This window comes from Anomalospiza imberbis, chromosome 16 (assembly GCF_031753505.1).
Source record: "Anomalospiza imberbis isolate Cuckoo-Finch-1a 21T00152 chromosome 16, ASM3175350v1, whole genome shotgun sequence".
Taxonomy (NCBI): domain Eukaryota; kingdom Metazoa; phylum Chordata; class Aves; order Passeriformes; family Viduidae; genus Anomalospiza; species Anomalospiza imberbis.
This window is the reverse complement of record NC_089696.1, coordinates 13,775,936-13,802,305: the sequence shown is the minus strand read 5'-3', so window position 1 is coordinate 13,802,305 and position 26,370 is coordinate 13,775,936. Positions and strand designations below refer to the sequence as shown.

Sequence of the window (26,370 nt, the reverse complement as noted above, 5' to 3'; positions counted from 1 at the left end):
AGAAATTGTTTTATCTTTCTTTCTCTCTGTGCACCTCTATGAAAAATCCTGAGAGAGAGAAATGTGCTTGCCACAGGAGAGTTCACTTGCTCTACAACAGAGAGCAGTGGTCCTAAACTGCTCTGCCTCTGCACCACTTACAAAAATCCTCCAGATGGGAGCTGGGGATGATTATGTTTGTTGCCTTGCAAACAGCATTGTCCCCATGCAAAGTGGTCAAGCAGGGAGCTGTCAAACTTTCCTTTAGCCCCTCTGCACCCTCCAGACAGTGCATGAGAGGCACCTTGTTTATGGGCTTCACACTGGGTATGACTTAACCAGCTTTGACAGGGGTGATCCTATTTATAGGAGGAACTCCTAATGCCTCTCATTCAATGTCATGTTTGGGAAAAAGTGAGAAATGAAACAGAAATGACCCCTGAGTTTCTACTTTCAGTAATGGAAATTTCAGCTGCTGACCTGGGCAGGTTGGGCAGCACTGAGCCAGTTTACTCAAGGTCACTGAGAAGTTCACATCACAGTCCAATTTCCCCTATTTGAATGTCCTTCCTGGCTTGGCTTGGCACTCCTGATGCATTTTCAAGTCCGGATCTCTCTCATTTTGGAGCCTTCCAGAAATTCAACCGCAACTCAGCCCATTCCATAAGGATGGGAAGGTGAGGAGCTGAAGGAGAGGTGTTATTTCCTAGACTGCCACTCAGGAGTTGCACAAATGCTTTGCTAAACATCCCTGAACAGGGGTCAAGCACAGGAACAGTCAACCAACCACCTTTATTGCTCCTTACACACCAAAGGCTTCAGCAGAGGTCAGATCTCATCAGGGAGTGCAGCTCCTCCCAAGGTTTAGGCTGGAGATCAGGAAAAGGTTCTTCCCCCAGAGGGTGGTGGGGCAATGCCCAGGCTCCCCAGAGCATGGTCACAGCCCCAAGGCTGCCAGAGTTCCAGAAGTGTTTGGACAATGCTCTCAGGGACAGGGTGGGATTGTTGGAGTGTCTGCAGGGCCAGGGGTTGGGCTGATGGTCCTTGTGGGTCCCTTCCAAGTCAGGATATTCTGTGATTCAACAAAAAAGTCTTTTTTTTAACCCCTGTAAGTTTTTCTAGCACCTCAAAGGATGGCTGGCCATGCATTTGGCCACCAGTCCTGGCCCTTCTCAAGCCCTCTGGTCAACCCCTGCTCAGAGGGGAGCATCCAGAGGTGCACTGCTGTGCGATGAGCCGTGCCAGGAGACAGCACGTGTGCGAGGCATCCCGAGCTCCAGGCGGCTACGATGACTCAGAGCCAGTCGCCTTTTTCCCTGCAGTGCAATTGTACCGGGCCCTGACAGCATCAGCTGGCTTTTATCACTGCTCCACATCAGAGCTGTCAGTCCTGAAGACAATGGAAGGTGTGTGGAGGGGGAGGAATTGAGCATCTCTGCGCTCTGTTGGCTTCCCAGAATGATGCCAAAGTGGCGAGCAAAGAGGTTTTGATTAGCAGCAGCAGCAGAGTTTTTGATTAGCAGCCTGCTGCCGCAAGAGGCTCAGCGAGGACGTCAGTGACTGTGGCAGCACTGAAATAAAGAAGCGACACTTCTGGAGCTTCCTCCACTGCTGTTTCGTGGGGAAGAGCTCGACTGGTGGTGATGAGAGCTCTGGAGGGCACGGAGCCATAGGATGGTTCATTCATGCTCACAGCTCTGTGGAGGGAGGGCATCTGTCTTCAGATCTGCTGGCTCCAGTGGGGTCTGGAAAGGATCTGAGTCATTTCCTCAGTGCAACTCATCTTCCCCACGTGCAACTTCTCAAACTCACCTGTTGCTGTGGCAGTGAAAACGACAGAGAAGGAAGAGACTTGAAAAGCAAAGTCCGGGGGCATTTAGTGAACAAACAAAAGCCTCAAGCGAACAAAAAGATCAGATCTTGCCAGCTGAGTCCTCTGCCAAGGAGGGGGGGGGGGTGTTTGTGCCTCCTTCAGGCATATCACGGCGTCTCCTGTGGCCCAGGTTTGCTGGGAAGATCACCCACATGGATTCTCAAACCGCCCTTGTCCCGTGCCTCTCCCTCGCGCTCGGGGGCCGCTTCCTGTGAACGCCCACGGAGTGATTCGTTCTCTCCCTGCACGTCCCTGATGAGATGCCGATGGAAAAGCTGGCAGCAGCAATGCCCAGGGTCTGTTTGCCTGTCAGCTCTGCCTTGTTTCATTCCTTCTCAGCAGACTTGCCTGTTGTCCTCGTCTTGCACTTATGCACCGAAGTCCCCCAGCACAGAAATCAGCTTTTTATTCTGATACTAAAGCACAGAACATAAGGGCTTTGATGCCATCTAGATATTATGTTTATCCTAAAACCAGAGCTAAGGAAAGTGTTATATTGATTATTTTCCAGATTCAAAGGTTAGGTTCAAAGCAGGGTAGGTGATTTGGAAAAGGTCTCGGTAATTCTGTGAACACTGTCAGAACAGGGTCTGTTTCTCTCAAAACTCAATCCAAAACCTGAAGCAGTAGTCCATCCTTCCCTCCAGGATGGACTTAAACCAAGACTGTTTCCTGAAGTGCTGAGGCATTATGTAAAATAAATTAGCTTGGTCTGTGCAGGCCCAAGTACAATGGGTTTCTAAATTAAGCCCTTGTAAATGGAAATGGTAAGACAGGTGTGAGAGAAGATACCTACAGGCTCGAAAGCTTAATCAGAAATGAAAGCTGCTGAATGGACCAGCCAGTGATTTCAGCACGTATTACGTAGTGTTGCTGCAAAACAGCAACAAAATGGCCATTGTTTTATTGATCCCACACAACCTGCTCTGCCCATGCTACTGATGTACTCAGGCACCGTGTCACCGTGTTTCTGAGAGCTTCTGCAGTGACAGAAGTCACCATTTGTCCCTGGGCCCTGTATGGCCCCAGCCTGTGAGTTTCCATGCAGCCCCCACAGGTGAGATGCCCTGTGATGACCAACTGGCATTTCATCTCCACAGTATTCCTCTGGAAGTGACACATGGGGAAAATAACACATTCAGCACCAGGACAAAAGCTACAAAATAAGCAGAAAGGGAGGAAGTTTAAAAATTAATCAGAGCTCAAAGTGCTGTAAAATTTTTCCTCCTCTTGCCCTTTTTTGGACGTACAGCCATCACCAAAGATTAAAATTGATCGACTGACCAGGTCAGGGGAGAGCAGATGTGATAATAGGAAAAAAGGGAATGACTTCAAACTGCCAGAGGGCAGGGTTAAATGGGATATTGTGAAGAAATTCTTCCCTGTGAGGGTGGTGAGGCCCTGGCACAGTTTGCCCAGAGAAGCTGTGGCTGCCCCATCCCTGGATGTGTCCAAGGCCAGGTTGGACAGGGCTTGGAGCAGCCTGGGGTAGTGGGAGATGTACCTGCCCATGGAAGGGAGGTTGGAACAGGATGATCTTTAAGGTTCCTTCAACAAAAGCCATTTTAGGATTCAGAACATTGTGTTAGACTCTCCTGGAAAACAATTTACAGATCTCTTCCTCCACCCCCTTTCCTCTGTAGCTCATTCCTGTTCCCTTGCTATGAAAAGTTTGGTTGTCTTCTCCTTTTTCTGTCTGAGTCTTTCCATGGCAGTTAGCTGCCATGGTGATAGAAGTTAGAGAAATTAGTAAGAAGAAGAGTCATAATTAACAATTGACTGACAGTCCCATCTGACCTGAGACAGTAGCTGAAAGCTGCCTCCCACTTCAATCTGCTTGCCACAAAACAGCCAGGAACAGGCAGATCCACTAGCCAAGGTGGTCTGGCTGTTGGCTCCATTCCTGCAGTGGCTGCCCTCAGCAGATTTGGTGCTCGGAGCCTCGGTGAGGATGTGTCACCATTGCCCTCTTCTGGATCCACAGCCAAGCCTGCTCCAAAGCTTGGAAGATGTCACCGTCTAGTGATGGCAACACGTGGTGACTCCAAGGGAGCTGTTTCACAGGTGACCACTGGTACCTCGTGCAGGTGCTTTGCACTATTTCACTCTAAGAGCTTCAAGTTCTTTTGTGTTTCTCCTCCCAGAGTGGTGACTACGCTGCAGGGCAGGTTTACAGCAGATGGTGGCTTCAAAGGGAAGGAGATATTAGAAAACAAATTAACGCTAAATTTATGACTAATTCAGGATCTTTGTGAATGTGTACCACTGTGAAAGGTGGGTGGTTCAAAACCTCCCAGGAAGGGGGGGATCTCAGGTTCAAAAGGAAGGAGATGTGGTTAAGCTGAGGAACTCCTTGCCACAGGATGCTGAAAAGGCTAAAAATATACATGAACTTAAGAACCTGGAAAAGTTTGTGGAAGAGAAATCCAGTGAGGGTTACTAATTACACAGAAATTCTAGCCATTTATATAAGCTATATTTCTACATTAAATACATATTTATAGAAGAAAAGCCTTCCTAGTCTATTCTAGGTACCTTCTTTTGGGATCATAGGACATGATCCTGAATCAGCCCTTTACTGACCCAGCATAACTCACTCCTGTTTGTATGAATATGGAAAAGCAGGGGTCAGGTCCTCAGCTGCTCCCTCAAGGTTTTATTCAGCTTGAGGCAGGTAAAGATTCAGTATTTGCTCAGTAACACACTTGGGGCCTGGCCCACCATGGAGCCCTTGAGATCTGGTGTTTTTGTAATGCACAAAATTATGCAGAAACCTCACTGTTTTGTACAGGGAGGAAAATTAGCCCAGCTCAACAAGGCACATTACTTATGGACTGAGCGAGGCAATTTTTCACACTCAGCTGGAAAGAATTTCTGCACTTGTCTGTCTGCTGGAGTTCGTGCAATATGGTAACACAGAGAACCAAACCTGACACTGGAAATTATGGGGCTGCTGTCAGCATCCAAGGACTGAAAATAGGCAGCAAATAGGAATCTGGCGAGGAGTTTCAACAGCTTGACCCGGCTCTGTAATGGACTTTAGAGTCAAGAGCAGGTTGATGACAGTTGTTAATCCCTTCTAGCACAACCCTCCCTCACAGCTCTGCCTGTGTTCCCTGCTGTTAAATAATGTATCTCCCAAACAGGGAAAAAATAGGAGCAGGCATCTCCTGTTTCACCCAGCATGGGGGAAAGGAAAGATGGGGGAATGATGTGTCCCTGACAGCAGGGAGAGGGATGGATGAGGGAGACAGGAGAGGTGCCTGGCACATGGAAGGAGAATGGTGGGTCCAGGATGAAGGACAGAATCCTTGTCCCTGAGACAAGGGTTTAGGGGGGAAATTGGCACACACACCTCTTAAGTCAAGGGTGGATCAGTGAGGTAGAGTGTGATGCAGGCTGGGATTATCCAGGAAAGTAAGAATGGAAAGCAAAGTGCTCCTAGTCCAGTGCAGTTGGTCCCAGCACAGGCTCTAAGTGTGAACAGTGTGACAGAAGGGACAAACCCACAGCTGAGGTGTCTCAACATTGTCTCCAGTGGGTTTCTGCCAAATGAAGATCCCAGCATTGAACTGCAGAGGTCTGGAGAGGAACCTGTGAGACAGAGGTGTCCAAGGGTGATAAATGGGACACAGCACAAGCAGCACACAACATGCATAAAAGAAGCTCCTTGGGGCCTGGGTGATAGAGTGCCTAGAAGATAGATCAGGGACTAAAAGTCAGGATTCCTGACCCGTGATTAAACTTTGGCACATGTTAACTTACATTGGACAAAAGACACACTCTGCCCCAGTTCCCTGCTTTCCAGCAAGTGTAAGAGTCATTGTCTGCCCTAGAAAGAGAGCATTCTCCATTCATGTTTGGGAAGCTCCTGGAGAGCAGAAGCTGTGCAAGTGCAGAGCATTATCTCCTCAGCATCCTGCAAGAACATGCCAGCAACATTCAACCTCCCCTCAAATCCTGTGGCAGGTCACAGCGATTGGCGGGTCTCGCATGTGTGTGACTGTGAGTCACCCAGGATTACTGATCTTCATATTAATCTATTGTTGCAAATGACTTGGAGCTGCCTACAGACAATCCTTCAAAGTATGGAACAATGGAGAACCTGCACATCTGAATAAAGCCTCCTCTGCATGGCAACTTATTGCCATCGTAACCAGCATAAACAAGAGCAATTAAGACAATTTCAGAGCATCACCTCCTCCCTCTGGGGTCTTAATGAGAGCACGCTCAGAAGGGGGCTGGAGCAGAAGAAGCAAGGGCTGGGAGTTAACTTGTGCAGGAAAAGAAGGATAGGGAGAGTTTTGGATCCAGAGGATTGCTCCTCTCCATTCCATAGTGTCACACAAAGGGCAAGCAGGGGGAGAGATTCAATCAGATCTGGGGTAGATAGAAAAGGCTCTGAGAAGCAGAGCTTTTCTGCTGTCTAACCCTCACACCAGCTGTCAGGACTCTGCAGATTTTGCTGACATATCCAGGTGACCAGAAGTAGCTAGAAGGGGTGAGAAAGGCACAGGCACCACACAGGATAACAGGCTTCCAAGCCACAGTTTTTGGCAGACTCCGGATTGGACTGATGGCCTTCTAGGAGCAAGGTGTTCAGGAAGAAGCTCTTCAAAAGATGATGATTATCCATCCCAGAAAATAAATACAAGCCTCCACACAGTGCTGTTGGATTAGTGTATAGGTTGCACATGCTCCATAAATCTTTGCAATATGCTACTGATCTACGAGCACTCAGACGGCTGAGAAGCTGTTTGTGGGCGGCTGTGCAGTGAGGAGAGGTGGAAAATTGGGAAGCTGTCCTTTGAGGAATCTGTCAGGAGATGAGAGGGACTGACCTGTACAAATATTCCAGGGAAGGAAGGGGGACAGCTCCTACCAGCTTGGTGATGGCCCCTCTTTCTTTGGAAATCTGGCCCCTTGCAATGGAGAAGAAATGGATGGGGCTCTGGAGCAGAGCTTTTGTGAAGGTTTTCATAGGATTGAAGGAACTACATGATTTTTGACTGACTCTTTTCAAATTTCAGGCAGAAGTCAAAAAACGAGGTTCCTGCACTGTCACAGTGTATAAATAGCCTGATGGAAGCATAACAACAGCTCAGTTTGGTATGTATCCTGCACTCAAATAATTTTATAAAAAAACCCACAGAATTCTACCCAGCTATTTCTGCAAGAAGCTCACCAGCTTCTGCTTAATGTGTGTGCAATGACAGCTATCTGTACTTCAGGTGGATCACAAAACTCACCCTAGAACCAAAATGGTTCTTTCCATTCTCTGCAGAGACTTTTTTTTTTTCCTTTTAACTTGAAATTTGCTATTATAGATTTGATTGCTTAAAAAAATTGAATAAAAGTGGCACATTAACTTGCAAAGAGAATAAAGGAGCTAAATCTGAGACCTCTTATCTGAATCTTCCAATGCCTAAGTGCTAGATAATTGGAATTGCTGTCTGAGCCATAAAACACAGTTTTGCTCAGATGTTCCTAACCCCAGATAGTCTTCTCCTTTCTGCTTCTCCTTCAGAAGCACCCCGGTTCTAAGATCTCAAGAGATACGTGAAATCTGACCTTCAGTGGAGAAAGATCCTACTTAAACTTCCTAGAAGCCAGACAGCACAAGATAAGTGCTTTGCAAAATGAGCAATCCACTTTCTTTGGAGTCAGAAGTTTTTTGGAAGCACAGGGTCACTCAGCCAACCACACGGAACAGTCTTCCCTCAGCTAAGAGTTTTGACAACCAGTGCTCAAACCCTCCCAGCCAAAGCACTTCTTATCACCAGGTAGGTTTTTAGGAGGGAAATAGCTGGGAAATAGTCACCTTTATGAAATTTGGTCTATCTGCTGTGCTCATTGCCTTGTGCTTATTCTGTGTGCATCGCCTTGGGTAAGTGTGCAGAGCTGGAGTCCACCTGAAAAACACAGATGAGTATATAAAGAGAAATAACTATTAGTAGTTGCTGATGTTGAAGACAAGACAGATTCCCCCATGGGTATCTTGTTTGGGTACTGCCTGGAGGCAACTAGTGAGGACTCAGCAATTCTGAACACCAGCTTGCATATTTAGGAACGTCATGTCAAATGCATCCTAAAATACAGGGAGAAAAAAGGCCATTTGACAGAGAAAAATGGGGAGATGTAAACAGCTGGATCTGTTCTCTGTCACTGACTCACCAAGGGACATGGAGCAAATCACTTTATTTTTCCATGATGCAAATACCCCCTTGCAAAATGAGGCCAACAGCAAAGCAGGTCCAGCACTACCCATAGCACTCAGGTTTGTACCTGGTGGGGTATATGTGTCAGCTGGGGAGCACCAGAGTTTTCAGTTCACAAGGAAGGTCTGTAGAGAGACATCAGTGTTTGTTAATCCATGCTTTATAACGTTCTGACATCTGGAAGGGCAGAGCAGAATCGTTATTGTTCGGATGATGACCACGGTGTCCCTTATTAAGGGGAAATTAAAAATAGGAAGTGGTTATGATTATAATTTTGGACACCATTCCAGCGGCATCATTCTCAACACAGTGCTGGGATTATAAAGTAATAGCTGAGGGAATGTCAATTTACAATTCATTTTTTCAGTGCAGCATGAGTGTGAGCCAGTACCATCCCTGCTATCTCCTTCCCTGACATCCAGCCGTGCATTTCCCAGTACGGCTCGTTCGGCTTTCTGAGGTCCATTGTAACATTAACAAAGGTAGCCCAGTGATATTGTTACATCCAAATGATGGACAGAGACAGAGAAAAGACTCCCAGGACCTCTAGATATGAAAACAATAATCTTGTACTATTCCAAATGGGATGAGAATTTCCCAGATAAAGATTTACCTGTCTCCTGCTCTAAGAAAAAGTGCTGTTGCCTGTTCCAAGCTCACTGGCTTTGCTCTCCACTCCACGCAAGGAAGCAAAAACCTGCCTTTGGAAACTGCTAACCTTTTCCTGCATGGAAAATCAAACGAAAGCACTTTGTTTGGGAAAGGCTTGCACTGGGATTCATAATAAGCCATCATTGACGTGACAGACCTTGTTGTTGACTTGGAGCCAAATCTTGAGGTCCTTGCCTGAAGGATCAGAAGGATTTGACCCCAGGACTGTTATTAGCCTTGACATCACCAGCTCCTGACATGGGATAGTTTTCCAGTGAACTTGCTTGAGAATGTTTAGAAATGTCAAGTGGCCGAGCCACGAGGCCACAAGAACGAGAAGGTATCAAATTCGCCCAATTGAACGGGAGAATTTCAGTCCTCCCCCTGCTCTCGTTGGCGATGGCAGCGCTGCTGACAATGTACGTCAGGGTCACACTGCCTTATCAGGCCCCTCTCAGCCCATCACCCTTCATCAACACAGTCCACGTGTGCGAGAGCAAGCGAGAGCAACGGGATCCCGACGTAGGCTCAGAGACCCTCCAGAGAACTTTTCCAGCACTAATTGTGTTGTGGTGGACAGAGCTTGTACCAAACAGTTTACACAGAGGATGGACACAGTGTGAGCTGGACAGGAGCCTAGAAGTTCTGGCTGTGGTGTGGTAGCATTTTGCCAAAGGGTTCCTGGTGTCACGTCGTGCTGAGAGCTTTGAGGCTGGGGAAGGAGAAGGGCAGAGGAGACTGAAGAAGCCACAGAGCTGTAGGCACCGATGAGCTTGTGAGGTGCAGAGACTTATACATTTACTTTTACTCCATATAGGCCAGAACTCCATGCTGAACTTCAGCAGAGGAAAGACTGTGTGTTAGGTAAAACCTCCATCCAAACTTTCTCCATGCAGGGAATGGCTACAGCACTCACTTCAATACTTGCAGAGCAGCTCGGCTCACCATGGTTTAAACCAAACTTCTCAACATCCTTTGCCATTCCCCATTATCTTCCCTGTGTTCAGTGCTGCCAGCTTTCCTTGGACACATCCACAGCACAGTAAATCTTCCTCCTGTGCTCCTCGACTCAAGCCACCGTTCTGGTTGCTGACATTAGTCAAGGTCTAACAGGATCTACTATTCCATTCACGCCTCCAGAAGATTTGTGCCATCCAGATGCCCTTACTGAGTGAAACTCTCATTGTTTCATGCAGCTAAAATCAGTTCCACTAATAAAAATGATAAGGTGTCAGAATCCATATCGATCATATATCCACCCATCTCTCCTGCCATCTCTTTGCAATTTCCGCAATCCTTGAGAGCACCACTTGTTAGTGCGCTGCAGGAACTCATCCAAAATGCTTTAAGATCCCTAAATTAATCATGGAGGATTCACCTTCTCTTCCATCAGGGAAAACAAAAGCTTGAAATTCAAGGGGAGGGCTGGAATCTACCCGGCTGATTGGCTGGAGGATGCCTTCTCACCCACACATCCCGCTCGGTAACATTTCCAAATATTTTTGAGCAAGCTGAAAACAATTGTGTTGGAGGGGTGGGGGGCTGCTAATACCCTATCGGTTTCACATTCCTAGGAGAGTTCCCAGCCCACCAATCTGCCATCCTATATCAGGCAATGAGCCCTCAGCTGGAAACTCTACCCTGGCTCTACCTATTGTCCAATGTTTTCCTTCCTGCCAGATGATTGGAATTGCACCAGTTGTTAATTTTACACCTGCTGTTTGTGAATATCCCTGAGTGACCTTTCCGACAACAGGCACCCCGGGGGATTTCTTCATGGAGAGATGCACACACATGCATGCAGGAGCAGATAGAAAGGGAACAGGAAGGGGCCTCCTGATGAATGATGAGGGATTAAAATAGCTCTTGCTGGGGCCATAGTGGGATATTGGACGGCAGGAATGATGAAGCGGATGTTTAAAACATAGCGAAGTGTCGATCTAAGCGCAGAGGGCAAAATAGTGTTAGCAGATCCCTTCCTCTTTCCAGCTCTCTCCTTGTGCCCAGCTGGCTGAGCAATGCAACTCCCAGAGCCTCTTACAAAAGAAAAATGGCTCCCTCAGATGCTGAAGCCAAGGTCTGGAGAGTCTGAAAACCCTTTTATTTGGGAATCTGAAAGGAATATCTGCCCTGTGGCCCCATTCATCATTTCTTACCTTGGTGTAAATGACCCTAATGCCATCTCTAGAAGGTATCAATCACCCCAGAAGGGATGTGTCAGGACAACATGGACAGGAAAAGCCATTGGCTTCTCAGTCCTGAATTCTAGCTGGTCTGAGGAAGTCACAGGTGCTCAAATATCACTGTGACCAGTTTTAATACTCAGATTAGGTTAAACAGATCTAGCTCACTTTAGAAATGGATTAAGAGCACTCTGGTTATTAAAAATTATTTGTGGGGCCAGAGATGGATCAGAGGACAAACTGTCCATGGGCTGTAGCCACATAACCTCGACATTTCCTACAGCAAGCTGGTACTTGGCTGTAGAAAGTGGAGTAGTATACAAATAGGAGCAGGAGATGGCAAATTTTCCTCTGAAAAAAGACTGAATATTGGATAAATAACACAGTGGTGGATGTCTGCTGAGTGGTAGCAGATGTTCAGGGACAGGCAAGCCTGACCCTTGTGGAGGAGAAATCACTGATGTGGATATCAACAGAATTCTGCGCGTACAGTGCTCAGTCCCAGGCATCCATCCCCCCTGATACAGCAGGGATCTGTGTGCCAAGCAATACCTCTCCCACAGATCTCAGCTCAGGATAATACACCCTTTTCCTGGAGAATAGCTCTGGCTAGGGAACCAATTCCCTTCAGTGATATGGGGCAAATCTTGCCTCCATCTTCTAATCTGGCCAAGCACAACTCAAATGGAAAAAACCTTCTCACATCTGAACCCCAGGTCCAAATCAAGCTGCCCCCAACTCCTGTAACTTCTCACTACACGATATAGGGACCCCATGCTGTTCTAGAGGCCCCTTTGCAAGTGAGGCTCTCCCCACATCTCAGCTAATGAGCATCCCACTCTGTCTTGAGCAAAATGGGACCTCCAAGGGTTGGCCACTTCCCAGTTTTGAAGAACAACATTCTGACAATCTAAACTCCTGCTTTAACCCCAAAAGACATTCCTCACATCTTCTCCTGATCAAGTTAAGAAGACAGAACCATTTCTGCAGAGAACCTGTCTAAAAATGCCAGGGGAATAATCCCAACACACCTCTAAAAGAAAGGATGTCCCTAATCCATCATTTTGCTATGGTGCTCTTGCAAGTCCTTCTTCTATGACTTTCAGGCCACCAAGCCACCACTTACTAAATACTCTTAGCCAAAAAGTCACTCAAATGAATGGACAGCTGCAGACAGTACAATGTGCCTTGGGCAGCATTGGAAAGAGTCTGTGTGTCAGGTATCTCCAAACTCCTGGGAATCAGGGGAACAATACTTGTAATCTCAAAAAAAAAAAAAAAAAGAATTCCTTAGCTGAGTGAAACCCATGGTGGAAGAACAGGATGGCAGATGAGCTTCTCTCTGCAGCCTCATCAACATACTAATGGCCATCTGCATATCTGGATTCAGCTCTGTCCTTGGCCAACTCAGTTTAGAAAAGGTTTTGTTTTTCTTGGGCTGGTTTTGTTTACAGCTGCTTGACCGAGGCAGAGAGTTCACCAGCAGCTGAGTGCAACCCAGGCTCTCCCAAGTGTACATTCTCCAGTGAAACATCTGGTTACAAGGCAAGGTCAAACGGGCCTGAAATGGGAGAGGGCCACAGATTCTGCCCGCTGAGATGCAGCCAGCTGGGAAAAGAACAGGCTTTTCTGGGTATGTTGGAGGATTTGGCTGGGAAAAGGAAGGAGAAAAAGAAACATACTGCAGAAAAGCTGAGGATCAAGAGGCTGGTTCTTTCATCAGTTAAAAATCAAGACCACCCTAGCTGTCACATGAATTGCTGAGTCTTATTCAGCAGGAATTCTAGTTGCTCTCAAACAGACAGAAAGTCTCTTGAAATCCTTCATTTATACATAATACCAGTGAATGTATATGAATACCTCTATTTCCCATTATCCTGGGATTACCTCAAATACACATCTCAGACCTTCTCAATCTGTTCTTTCTGATTTTCACCTCTGACAAGGCACTGGAGCCGGAAGGATGAAAACAGATCTGACTTGAAACGCATTGCAAACCTTGATTTCCTAAGTTCCTTGGGACAAAGACCACCCAGCTGCTCAGTGTTTGTCCAGCACCTGCACCACTGGTGCCCAAGCCAGTGTCTGGATGCAATAATGACACAAATAACAATATTGTTCAGGACCGGTGTGAGAGCTCCTGCAAACCAAAGAAACCATTCAGGAAGCCTAAAGAACAAATCCTTCCACGCAGCCCCAGGGAATGCTAGCAGCAAATAATTAGGGTTTCTTTGTTTTTAAAATAAGGCTTGTTCCTCTGAACAAGAATGAGAGAAAAAAAACCATGTGAATTGGATGAACCAAGCACACAGAACACCAAGAGAGGAAGCTCATCATGTAGACAGAGTGGGAGGTGTTTGGTGAACTGTGATTGATTCATGGACAATCAAAAAGCAGTGGAAAACACTAAATTCACGTTATGGTGTTTATGCAGCATAAGCTGACCAGCCTTAATAACACTAATGCTTAGTACATGATTTCAGAGAGAAACAAGTGAAGAATAATTGTCTGAGCATGGGACCAAGCACTATTTCTGAGCTGTGATACTTCCTTCTTCGGGACTTTCACAAAATATCCTGACCTGTTTGTGCTTGAGCATCCTTCTCTAAAAGGATAAGGACAACAGCAGTCACTCACCTACTTTGGTGGGTAATAAATGACTCAGATGGCTCTCACCGACCTCTTCAAGTCCTACACACAATACCCGATGTGTCATGCAGCGCCTCACAGCAGCCAGAAAGCTGTCACCTCTTAATGGGTGATGGGCAGGGCAAAGCCTGCACAAGGTCCTTTGGCACCTCTATCCAAGCTCAGAATGGTTTGTAGAAGGATCCACTGTCCCATGGAAGGACTACAGAGGGAAGGGGAACAGCCTGAGCAGGGTGTGCGCTGCCATTTCATCGGGTCCTGCTGGAATCCGGACATTGCGGGCAGAGGCATCTTTTGAGGCTCAGCACATCAGCTGCTGCCTTCATGCACCAGAAATAAAGGACTCCAAATCCAAACCTGGAAGCCAACCAAAATACCAGAAGATCGTTGTGCTTCTCATGTGCATAATCTGATGCCTAATTTGCATGCAACGCTTGTGTATCTTAATCCCAGCTTTCCAAAGGATGCTGTCCCATCCCTGATCTCATCAACAGATGGACTCCATCTGCCCAAATGAAAGCTACAGTTTCACACTGCTCAGATTTTTCCCACCAAACTGCTGGATGCAGCTGTTACCCGGGCCCCTGCCTTATGCAGCCCTTGGTCTGAATGCAGAGGTGTTCCTTTAGAAGATTGTTACCATCTCATTCACCCTTCAGGCTGCCTGGACATGAGCGAGCTCTGTGCTCCAATAAACTCCATCAGCACTTCCCAGCACACAGCACTGGCTGGAATCTGCCTGGCCTGGACCACAGATCCAGTGTAAAACTCCACACAGAGCAGCCAGTTACTCATAACAGTCTATACAAGGCACATCTGGAGTGGGACTCAACTCACACATATCTGGGAGTGCAAAAGCAGACATTGCTTGCTTGAACACAAACGTCACCTTTAAAAACTTCCTTTAAATCCTTTTAAAAGCCAACCATGTGATTTTGGCAACTTCACGCATCTCTCATGCTGTAGGTAATATTCAGTGAAAAGACATGTTTGCTCTGACCCTCTGGTATCTGCAAATATTGAAGGGATAAAATGAAACCATGCTTTTCCCAGAAAAGGGAAAACCCAAGACATATGTGAGGCCCTGGCACAGTCTGCCCAGAGAAGCTGTGGCTGTCCATCCCTGGAAGTGTTCAAGATCAGTGGACAGTGCTTGGAGCAGCCTGGGATAGTGGAAGGTGTCCCTGTTCATGGCAGGGATTGAAACAAGATGAGCTTAAAGGTACCTTCCAGTCCACACCATTCCATGATTCTGTCATTCTGTATTTCATTCCCCAAATAACAAGCAATAACAAGAACCCAAAGTTACATCATTATTCCTGTCTCCCAAAACTGAGGCAGGGGCAATAAGAAAAGGTGCATTTGCAAACCCACAGAATTAGATTTGCTAGGACACACTGAAGAGTTAAAAGGTTAAAAAAGCCAACTGGGAGTGCTAAGTATGCACATGTGGGAAGACACCGTGGAAACTGGGCTTGAGAAGCCACACAGTTAAATGTTGATTCATCCTCATCCCTTTCCTTCTCTACTGTCTTTTCTCTCATGATGGGAACAGTATCTCTAGAAAAACCTTACTGTATCTTTCAGTCATGATAAAAGAACCCTCCTGCTGCCCACTCCAAACCCATGTTTTGAGTGCTTTAAGAGCAGAGTTTTGTCACAAGGTAAAGGGTCAAATAATTCCCCTCACCATTTACTCATCTACCCCATGGCAGGTAAATTTGGGTCATTCCCAACCTCTAATGGGCACAAGGGCTTCTTTGGCTGTTGAGGCTCTACCAAAGTAGCCAGTGAAGTTTTTTGAGGCCTCCCCTCTCTCTGCTGCCAGGAGGGAGGGAACCACACTGACTGAGAAACTGTCTGGGACTTGGGCACTTCCTTTTCCTTTCAGAAGTGCTTTGATTAAACTAGTAAAATCATTCATTCTCTCTATCATTCCTTAACTTTATTTTTGTTACTTCTAGACAGCTCGGAACACCCTTTCCTAGGTAACGTTCACTAAATCTGTCTCGGAAGCCAAACTTGCTGCCTCCCTGCACCCAAGTGACAGAGAAACTCCTGTGCAGTTGGATCTGGCATCGCCTGGGGAGCACCAAAAAACTCACCCACCTCCATTTCTCTGCCCCCTGGTTCTGGGAGGTGCCATCCTGCAGCTGGGAATGATCCCTGCCTCACTCCCCATGGCTCTCAGTCAGGAAGTGCCATCCCTGAGCCCCTGAGCTGGGAACAGGGAATGCTGTGGGGACACTTCTGTGGCCTCCCCATAGCAGTGGTTTAAGGGTGCTGACTGAAAGCATCCGCTGTGGCCGGGCAGCCGTCCAAGCACGTTGGATTCAAGCTCAGTTGCACTTCCCCAGGGATCACACTCCTGGATCGCCAACCCTTGATTGCAATGGGCAAAATCCTAAAGCAGGGAAACTGCCCTTAAAGCTTCTCCCTTTCTAGTTGTTCCCAGCAGGGATAAGTAAGGCCTCATCTATAATCACCTAAAACCATCACATGATTCCTGCTCAGGCAGTACAACAGCTGAGCACGCCGCAGGATACACAGCAACACACACTGGTGATGCACCATTACACACTTCCCCAGTGCAAGCCCTGTTGAAATGCTGCCATCAAATTATTTCAACTGATCAAATCAGGAAAAAAATAGAATATTAAAGCCCCAGATAACAAATTAATAAGAATAAAAGCATGTAGGTGAGAATTAAGAAGGCATTAACATTCTGATGGCATCTGCTGCCTAAATTAAACTACAGGGAAAAAAAAAAAAAGAGTTCAGCTGACGCTCAGGATCAGGACAAATAGTTCTCAAATGGAAATTACAGTTTTGAAAATTATGTACCAAAAAAGGATCCAAATTAGGACATTTCTGATTTGTGAAGTTCTTTCTCCAGGTGGGGATCTCAGGCTTGACTGGAGGGCTGGCAACATGATTGGCAAGATGCTGGAACTGCTCAGTTCCTGCATCCCACAGCAGGACCAAACTGACCCAGAGCCCAGCTGGGACAGTGTCTTGTCACTTCTCTGATCCCTCTGGGGCTCTGTCCCTTTTTGGACTTGGACCATATGGATATGGTGTGTAAAGTGTGTTTCATTCATGCAGACACCATCTTGGAAAAAGAGGAGGAATTAGGCCCGGATTTCCAAAGGAGCTCAGTGCTAAATTATGTGAATAACTGCATCAGTAATTTACATGAGCAGTTACTGTGACAACTAATAGTGAACAACTTAAGTAGCCAGTTGAGCATGTAATGACCTGAGTTATATGCACCATCATGTCTCTTTGGCACACCAAATTAGGTGTGCATACACATTTTGCATGCCCTGAAGGACTTCTACCTCAGCAACGAGCCTTAATTTCACAGCACAAGCCTGATCTCAGCAGCCTAGCACAGCACAGCCAGTTTATGCAACACAAAGAGCTGGCACAAACTCCACAGCCCAGGTCAGAACGGATCCTCAGACAGCTAATTAATTTTTACTGCTCCTTTGTGAACTGTAAATTACCCTTCATTTCCTAGATTTCTGTCCCATTTTTCGCCTGCCTTTCTCTAGTGAAGCAGTAAAAAGGGAAAAGTGCCAGTAATGGGCTCTCATTGTGATAAAAGCGGCCACGATTCACTCACGCTTTGAACAATGCTCTGCTTATGACCAGAATATAAAGGCAATTGGGATTCAAGAAACTGTCCAGAGATAATGACTTTTCCTGTAGATGGGAGGATAGGAGGAATATTTTATAAAAAGAAGGGCGGGAGAAGTGTCTGGTTTTACAGGACAAACACAACTGAGTTCCTCTCCTGCAGAGGGTTAAAAACAAGATAAATAATCTTCACTTAGAGACCAAGTTCATCAGTATTGCCTGCACAAAAGAGAAGGGAAACTGCTTACAAGGCTGAAATGCCAACAGCCTCCCCTTCTCATTCAGACAGGAAAGAAGAGCCTCTTCCCAAGAAAGAGTGACCTTCAGACCACACACACACCACCAGTGTCTTCCGAGAGCAGCCCCTGAGCAAACGGTGCTGGAGCAAGGACGGGCGGGGCTTTTTCAGCACTGCTGTGACCCTGTGCAAAGACTAAAGCTGCTGATTCCGCTGAATCCAGACAGCAACGCCCTGCCAAGAAAAGATCTACCAGTGTATACACTCCTGCAAGCCGTGGTTCCAGTCTATGTTCTCTGCTGATGTCACTGTCCACAGAATCGTAGAATGGGTTGTGTTGGGAGGGATCTTCAGCTCACCTCGTTCCAGCCCCTGCCATGGACAGGGACACCTTCCACTATCCCAGGTTGCTCCAAGCCCCGTCCAACCTGGCCGTGAACACTTCCAAGCATGGGGTAGCCACATCTTCTCTGGGCAACAAAATTTAAAAAAAAAAAACTTTTACCTGCAGCCACACACTGATCAGAGGCAGAAGCAGCTGTAGGGAAGAGATCACAACATACCTGAGATGAACTTTGCTCAGGCACTGCTGAAATTCAGGACAGATTTAGCATTGTGAGACTCACTTCACCCTTGTGTCAGGACACCAGCATTTGCATTAAACCCACAAATAACAAAAAGGTATTACTGGAATTTTCATGTGGTTGCATCTACCAAATACCCCTTGAAAGGCCACAGCCGCAAGAACATACGGAAGATCTCTGGGTCCCAGCTGTTGGGATGCTGCAGGAATGAGAACACAGCAGTGCTGGGGTGCATTTATGGGGCCTTCAGCATATGAGATACTTATATTGCAAAACACCACATTCCTCAGCTCTGACGGAGCCTCTTTTATCTCCGTGGCAGATTCCTGAGTGGCACTCGCTGCCAGATGAGGGTGCACAGTGAGTTACTGGCCACGGCCCCTGAGCTCCTCGTGCCTCAAGTCACTTACCCAGAGCACCAGTGACATTATTGTGCTCAGCCCATATTTACTACAGCTACAAACTGATTCAGAGAAACCTGGAGTACAGGATTAATCATTACTCTTGGGATGTTGAAAATGGATACCAGAACGGACTTCCAAATTAGGTATCTAAAAGTCCTGCATCTCCCAGGAGAGCCCCATTACATCTCCCTACTCCTTCTAATGGAATCTATAGTATGTGAGCACGGCTTTGCCTCCCACAAGCCCTCCCTGTATAATTATCCCCAGCTCAGATTGCTGCTTTCTGTAATGGCTGGAGAACCACTTTCTTCAGGTTACCGAGATGTAAAGAGGAAATGTTTACTGCAAAATGCAAGTCAACCACAGCCAGTGGGTCTGGGCCATGGTGGAGGGATACAGAAATGGCTTCTTCTTCTTTTTTTGGCCTCAGAAATAGAACTCACTAAAAATAGCAGTTCCACAGGAACAAGACTGCCTGAAAATAGCTGTTTCTCAGGAGCAGGGCTGGCTGCTTCTGAAAGAAGTAGCTATTAATGTATAATTGTCCCTGAGGCTGGTTTCTGAGAAAATGCTGTACATACAGAGGGCTGTAAAGAGATATGTTCACAGCAGGGAACACAGGCACCCCTCTCTTGTCAGAGGTCCAGTGAACTCCAGTAGTTCATATCAGTGTATTTGGTTCACTAATCATAGGCACAGTTAGATCCATCACAGCACTGGGAAGTATTTCCATCTATTCTGGTTAAAGCAGCATTCTAGGATGCTCTTATTAGCTAGACCAGTAAATAAAAAAGCCTCCATCAGCTTTAACCAAATGTGCACTGGTTCCTCTACCAGGACTGAGCAAGCTTTACAAGCTAGAGCCAGCTCTGAAATCCCAGCACTTTCTTTCCACAGAAGATCCAAGAACTTTGTTGAATTGCAGGTTGTGCAATCTACTTCCAATTTCCTGCTCTACTCAGCACTTAAGAGTTTTCTTGTGCAGATGCTACAGGGCAATAAATCTTCTGAAGAATGGCTCTACATTTCTCCCACTATGGTGTTGCCTTTTAATGAGGAAAGACAAATTGCTTGTGAGATTGGCTGATTGGTTGGTTATTCCCTAAAATGTCTCACTCATCCCTCTCATAACACCATGGGTTCAACAGCTCATTTCTTCTGTCTTCATTTTCCTTCCCAGCGCAGCCAGACAATATCTATATCGAGGCCATTCTCCTCCTGTTCTTCTCCCCTTAAGGAAAAATCCATCTGGCCAAAAGCAGCAGAGATTATAGAAGGTCCAGAAAAAGCAAATTTTGGAAAGCAGCAGTTTTAAGGAAACTGCAGTTGGGATGAAATACAGAGTTCCTGGCTGCTACCATCACTTCAGTCCTGCAACACCAGTGCCAGAAGCCATAGTAACCTCTGCTGGGAGCACCCCTGGATCCCAAAGGCTGTGAGACTGGGCTGGGCCATCACAGGATGGAAATCTTAGATTTCGCCTTCCAGGCTCTGCTCTAAGTGCTGCTTCAAGTCATATCTCCTCTGTTCACTGGTGATCTGACACTTCAGCATTCCAGTAACAGGAGAAGGTTCTTTCCACAAGAAGTGTGCGGCTGAAGTTCTACCCACCGAGTCGCCCGAGGCTGGTCTTTTAGCTTGAGAAATTACTCTTTCTTTTCCTGACAGAATTCCAGAAAGAAAAAAAAAAAAAAAAAAACAAAAAAAAAAAAAAAAAAAACAAAAAACAAAAAAAAAACAAACCAAAAACCAGCACCCTGCTTGTCCTTACCCGAGGCTGCAGATTCCAGCATGGAAACTACTGGTTCCCTGGGAAGATTTACGTTGCATGTGCAATGAAGACCAACATTACCAGGCTTCATTTTATCCTTGTTTGCTTAGGAGAGGGAACCAGAGATGCTGCAGCCTGGATGATTTCACATGACTACAACTGGAAAACACCTAAACCACAAAATATACAGTGCCAGAAGTGTGGTGCCTGATGTGGCCCAGTAACACTGGAGCAGGTACACGCACCCTGTCACACAGCCATGATATCCAGCCACACCATTCTGATCCTTCCCTTCCCTGTTGCCAAGTGGTTTGTTATATAACTGCACACATAAAGGGGAAGATCTGTAAAATATAGAGACACAAATATGCTCCTTGCCTTTTTATTTTGATAAAGTTTTGAAAAATGCCTTGGGATCCTCAAAACCAACAGCCCATGAAAGACAGAGTACTTGATTCCTGTTTGATAGCAGCAGGGTGAGGATTTTTTTTGCAGCTCAGATCAGTTTGATTAAACAAGCGTTTTGTTGCAGCCGTCATACAGTGCTCATTAAAAAATACTCTACATTTGTGTAGCATTTATCATCCAAGAATCTCATCATGTTTTACAAAACGTAATTAATTAAACTTTACAACTCCCCCCGGAGAGGGATAAGGAAAATGGAGAGCTGCTTTAATCCATCACTGAACTGCAGCAGGTGCTGGGTTAGAGGAAAGCAGCTTTTCAACAGCACACAGCAGCATTGGATCAAGAAGAGAACCTCTCCAGGCAAAGTCACCCAGGGAATATAGCACACACCTTGTGTTTTCCTGAACCATGCACTTCCACGAAAGGTTAAATGCCAATTCTTGCAGAGAAGAGGAGGATTTTTCACCCCCACCCCACTCCCCAGTTTTGTATCTGAGGCACCTGGCAGCACAATGCCTTCCACTGAATCCCAAGCAGTTCTAAAGCCCAGGGGCAGCCAAGACCCTGCCTGGAACCCAGGAGGCAGAAGATATAAAGCCACACAGCTACAAATTGCATCTCACAGTCCTGGAATGTTGTGCAAGCTGGTGCTTAAAGTGGAGGGAGGGTAAAGTCCCTCTAATCCCTCGCTTACTTCCCTCTCCCCTCCCCATCCATAAATCCACACCTGTTAAAGGTCACCCTGAAATGAAATACATTTAAATGCTTCCTGCTGCTGCTTGGCTCCCATGTCCTGGTCCCCTGTGATCCCTCCCAGTCCACACTGCGGAGCAGAGGGAAGGGGGATGCCCACGTGCCCTGCTTGAATGTCAGTGTCTCATGGCTGAAATCCCACCCGACTCATAGCTGATCTTTAGAGAGGAATCTCCCTCTCACCCTGGCTTTGGGAGCATATAAGATAACGTGGCCATGGGGCAAGCCTGATTAGACAGATCTGTTATGCCACTTTCACTACCTAGGAAAAAGGTAGAATTTGATCTTGTGCAGGCTGGGGAGGGAAAGCAAAGGATCATTTTGTGAGAAAGTATGACAACAAAACCACAGGGATATGTGCCAGGAGAGAATGATGCAAACAAACACACGGAGGGGGATAGATGGAGCAGCACCAGCTCATTGACCAGTGATCAACACAGCAGTGAACCCAATGGCAGCTGCATGTATGGATTAGAGAAAGAGCCTTCGTCTAACCCTCCAGATGTGCAAGTACCACACTGGAAGGCCTGGGCTATATGTGGTGAGACACAGCTGGTTGGTGGGGGCTGAGCTGTGGCTCTCCCAGTGCAGCCCTACAAACCTTCCGATTCCTTTGTGTCTTCCAAGAAGATGCTCAGCTCACCCACTGGTACAAGCCTGAGGTCTCACTGGCACAGTTGCTCTTCATAGCTCCTTGGCATTTGCTTCAGCCTCATGTCTCCTTGCTGTCCCAGATGAAGTGACTGCAGCTTTCAGCAAAAGAAAGCCTGGGATACAAACCCTTCCAGTTCTCAATGGGAAGATGTGCTGGGTTGAGACTGGCTGTGGTCTGGGGTCTGCAGGAAACAACATCAGCAGGTGCCACAGAGCTTTGGAGGCAATAATGTCCCAAAGCCACCAGTGTCTTTGGTCTGAGTAAGGCTCAATGTCAGCAACTGAGCTTCTTCCAACAAACAAGGTAGGAGAGGGAGAACAGCTATCGGCTGCTTCAGATGGGAAGGTCAGAGAGACAATTTCCACATTTATTTTCATCAGCGTGGGAAGAAAGAAGTACAAGGATTGTGCTGGAGGAACGGACAGTGGATTCAAAGATGTTAACAAGGTGATTTACTTTAAACTTCTGCCACATCATTTAATTAGTCTCCAAATCCTCCCCTGACAATATGAAGCCCATTTGTACATCCCCCGTGCTGGGCCACTCACACTTAGCCAGACACATGGATAAGATGGAATTTATCACACCAATCTTCTGCCACTAATGAAGGCAGATCGCCCTGCCCTTCTGGACTGATACCACCATGCCATTCCCAGGGGGTACATGTCTTTCATCTTTTTAGCATGAAGAAACTGGGTTTTACTGGTCCCTGGTTCTATTTTCATGTTTGTCTCTGGGAAGCAGCCTCAGATACAGCTGTTGCTGCAGCAGATTTATCTCTGTGAAAATTCTTGCTTTGGTTTGCAAGTGTTTTAATTAACGTACATTATTTTAGTATACTTTACTACTGATAGCATGTAATTATCTCCCCACAGGTATATATTTAGCTAACCACTAGGCTGATCAAAGACTTATAAAATAAGGTACTTTTGCAACTGACACCAGATACAAGCAAAGGCCAGCAAGATGGGACCAAAGGAGGAGGGAGGAATTCCCCCTCCCCGCTCCTAGATCCAGGGCTCAAATTTCAACACTTAAAAGGATAATCATAACATTAATGTACACATTTTATCAGAGGAGCATGAAGATGCATCAACACTCAAGTGCTGTGAAGGAGAAAAGAACTATGTACATGCTAAACTATTAATCACTGGTAAGTGATCTCCTCTGCAAAGTGTTTTGAGGTTGATGAAGGAAAATGGCTCTATAATAACACAGAGCAAGCAATCTGCTTGCAATCACAGGTTCATTCTCTCAACTGCTTTTGCCATGTCAATCCCTAGGTATTATTAACTCTGCAAGGCAATTCACCATTTTCCTGAGGAAGTCTGGCCATGGAAGAGATTTCAAACTCCACACCCTTTTCTTATCCTATTCAGTGCCGGAGTCTGGTTTCCACTGCAAGCACAATTTTAGATGAACCATGCTGAAACCTCAGCAGCTGCTCTGCTCTCACCACACCAGACTGTTCATACAATTAAAAAATAACTGACTGGATGAAGCAACCTGGGGCTATAACTTTTCTCCAAATTACTGGCTGGTAGAACGTGCATCTCTCTGTTGAGCTTCTGCAAGAGCTGGTAGCCCATGATTTCTCTTTCTCCTTGACAGCTGCAGCTCCTTAACCTGTGCTGTTGGGAATTCATCAGACTGAAATGAGTGCTTTGGAGCCAAGAGGCATCCTGTGCCAAACCACATGTTTCAGAACCGTATCTGGTCCACAAACCACAGAAGGTTTGATCCTTTATTAAAAGCACTGGGTGCTTTGTCATCAGTTTCAGTGGGCACGGGATCATTTAGGTAAATCCTCATTTCTTGACCTTCTTGAAGGCCACTCTGTGCTACCTCACACACCTACAGACACCGTCTCTGTATATTCCTACAGGACCACTGACCACCCAGGTGAGACCCTGAATCTTCAAAGGGTGGCATGTGGAACAGGAAATACAATCCCAACCTACGAGGGAGGCTGTTCTGATTTTTACTTCTCCTTTTCAGCAACTCAGATGAAGTGCGACTTAACTTTATGGGCCAAAACTGAATCTTTGGACTAAAAACTGCAATATTATATGTTACCCTTGTTAGTGAAGAAAGGAAATCTCTTTTGTATCCATTGACGTCTTTTGCAAAATACTCTGTGTTTTTTGAATTTATTTCTATTTTTATTTTTACTTCTATTATTTCTATGCCATTATGTACAAACTTCACAGCATTTTCTAGAGAGGTCTTCACTAAGATGAAAACCTCAGGGCAACACTCCATTAGGCTTTTATTTTTAGAGGCTGGGCTAAACCATCTTGAAATTGGTAGGTTTAACTGCATTCTTTTATTTAGGGTAGCTGAAGGAGACATTAGGTCTATTGCCACCCACAATACAAGATTGCTCAAGAACCTGAAGGCTCTGGGAGGACAGTTTGGAGTAGGATATTAAAAGGAAAGAAGGTTACGTGTGGATGCTACGGTTCAGGTGGAGGAAGAGACAGAAAGACAGAGTATGGAAACAAGCAGAGAACGGAAACTTCAAAGAGCCTGAACAATCATTGATATAAGACCTGGAGTGAATACAAGGATTTGGGGTCACACTGCTGCCTGGAGCAGGTCTGGAGCTCTAAGCAAGGCAACTGGCTCTCAGTGTGTGAGTTCTTCTGTGGTCAGGAAAAAAGGGCTGCGAGAATTCTTGTAAGCAAACAGAAACACATCAGAAACACTCTTCTTTGTCACAGGTCCTCCCATTTGGATCAACCAACAAGACCCTGAATTCTGGCCAGCAGCACAGGTCAAAAGCAGGAAATGTGCAGCAAAACCTCCTGCACATCTGTACTATTCCACTCTTCCTGCTGGGTCAGGTTAAGGTGGCATAAAGAGAACAGCCCTGTTCCTCTCACCCTGCCAGCATGGGCGGCTCAGGCCAGGCCAAGGCTTGAGTCACTGCTGCCTCTAATTGAATTGGAGGTGGATCCTCATTAAGGATGTCCATTCTTACCCTAACAATCCAAATTTCCCCAGATCTTGCTATAAGCAGTTTGAGCAGCTTTATGTGCTCTCCTACTCTGTAGGGAACTCCTTAAAACGAGGCCCCCGCCACTGGCTTTCTTCCTGTAGGTGAATTAATCTGCCTTGCATGAGTAATCCTATTTAAAACAATAGGTTGCCTTGCAAGAATGAGGGAAGCAAGTTTGGAGCATGATTTTCTGCAAGTACTGTAAAAAGGGCACATAGTAGTTCATCAGGGGACACTTCAGCCATAAAACGACAGTTACCGGTAAAGTTCAATAATAAAATAAAGGATAATTTAATAAGAGGATTTTAAACTCATTTAGCAGGGTCTAAATTTGGAACCCTTTTTTCAGGTGATGAGACACACTATACATTCCTAATCTCACTTTCTGTTAATAAGGAAAAAAGATTAAAAATCAAGCAGTAATGTATTCTTTTTTTTTAATGTTATGTTATGATGTTTTATGTTATGTTATGTCATGTCATGTTATGTTATGCTATAGAAGTACTTAATGTAAATAAATTAATTTTGGTAAAATAGAAGGTGAAGCTAGACACGGATACCAGCCTCTGATGTGTGACACAGTTCCATATATCTTCAGACAGCACAAGTCCCTCACCTCACTTAATATCAGGTAACTGAACCCTGTAGACTCCAAGAATCCTGCAGTGGCAGGAGGGAGGAGTATGGAATAAGACTCTGCGAGCTAAGAGAAGTAAAAGCTGCAGAGATTAGTGTTTTTGTAGGAGCCCTGTGGGCTCCTTTCAGCGTCCTTAATTTAGTTTTCATCTCTGATCCGCTCTACCAGTCCTCTGTGGGATGGAGATTTCATATTCAGGAATCCCAGCGTGCTGTTTGACCTGTCAGGGGCAGCGGGGCAACGGCTGCTCCCTGTTTACCGCTGCAGCACTTTGCTTTTCAGCTTCAGCACAATAAACAGCAACAAACCCTGACACTGCCATGAACCTGCACGAGAGGAATTGAAGCCTCTAGAGGTCACTACACGGGGACCATCAGCCGCAGCCGCTGCCTGCGAGTGACACCTGCTGGAGTCACACCTGGTGCCACCACCCAGGGCTGCAGGTGTGCCCAGGGTGGGCCCGAACCCCCCGGCAAGGCTCTGGGGAAAAGGAAATAAATCTGCGTGGCTCTTTTCCATTTTACTCCGAGCTGTGCAGTCTCACCTCAAGTTCTGGATGCAGTTTTGGGCACCACAATACAAGATATAAAGCAATTAAAAAGTGGGCTATGGAGATGGGGAAAGCTCTAGGGGAGAAGCAAAACAAGGAGTGGTTGAGGTCACTTGGTTTGTTCTGCTGGAGGAGACTGAGGAGAGATTCATCGGGGGCTGCAGCTCCTCCCAA

The 26,370-nt window shown here is 46.2% G+C and overlaps 2 long non-coding RNA genes across 4 annotated transcripts; one reads left to right on the top strand and one right to left on the bottom strand.

Moving 5' to 3' along the window:
* Nucleotides 1–1,933: 1,933 nt before the first annotated feature.
* LOC137483801 (uncharacterized) lies at nt 1,934–17,616 on the bottom strand. Of its 3 annotated transcripts, none has more exons than XR_011004654.1 (4): nt 17,444–17,616; nt 7,674–13,910; nt 3,931–4,038; nt 1,934–3,842 (listed from the first exon to the last, which is right to left on the bottom strand). It is a non-coding gene; the product is annotated as an uncharacterized lncRNA (long non-coding RNA). The 3 variants fall into 3 exon arrangements; XR_011004653.1 differs by having other exon boundaries at nt 1,934–4,038; nt 7,674–7,764; nt 8,138–13,910; XR_011004652.1 differs by having other exon boundaries at nt 1,934–4,038.
* Nucleotides 17,617–17,860: 244 nt separating this feature from the next.
* On the top strand, nt 17,861–19,446 carry LOC137483800 (uncharacterized). The gene is made up of 2 exons (XR_011004651.1): nt 17,861–18,114; nt 18,340–19,446. It is a non-coding gene; the product is annotated as an uncharacterized lncRNA (long non-coding RNA).
* The last annotated feature ends 6,924 nt before the right edge of the window (nt 19,447–26,370 follow it).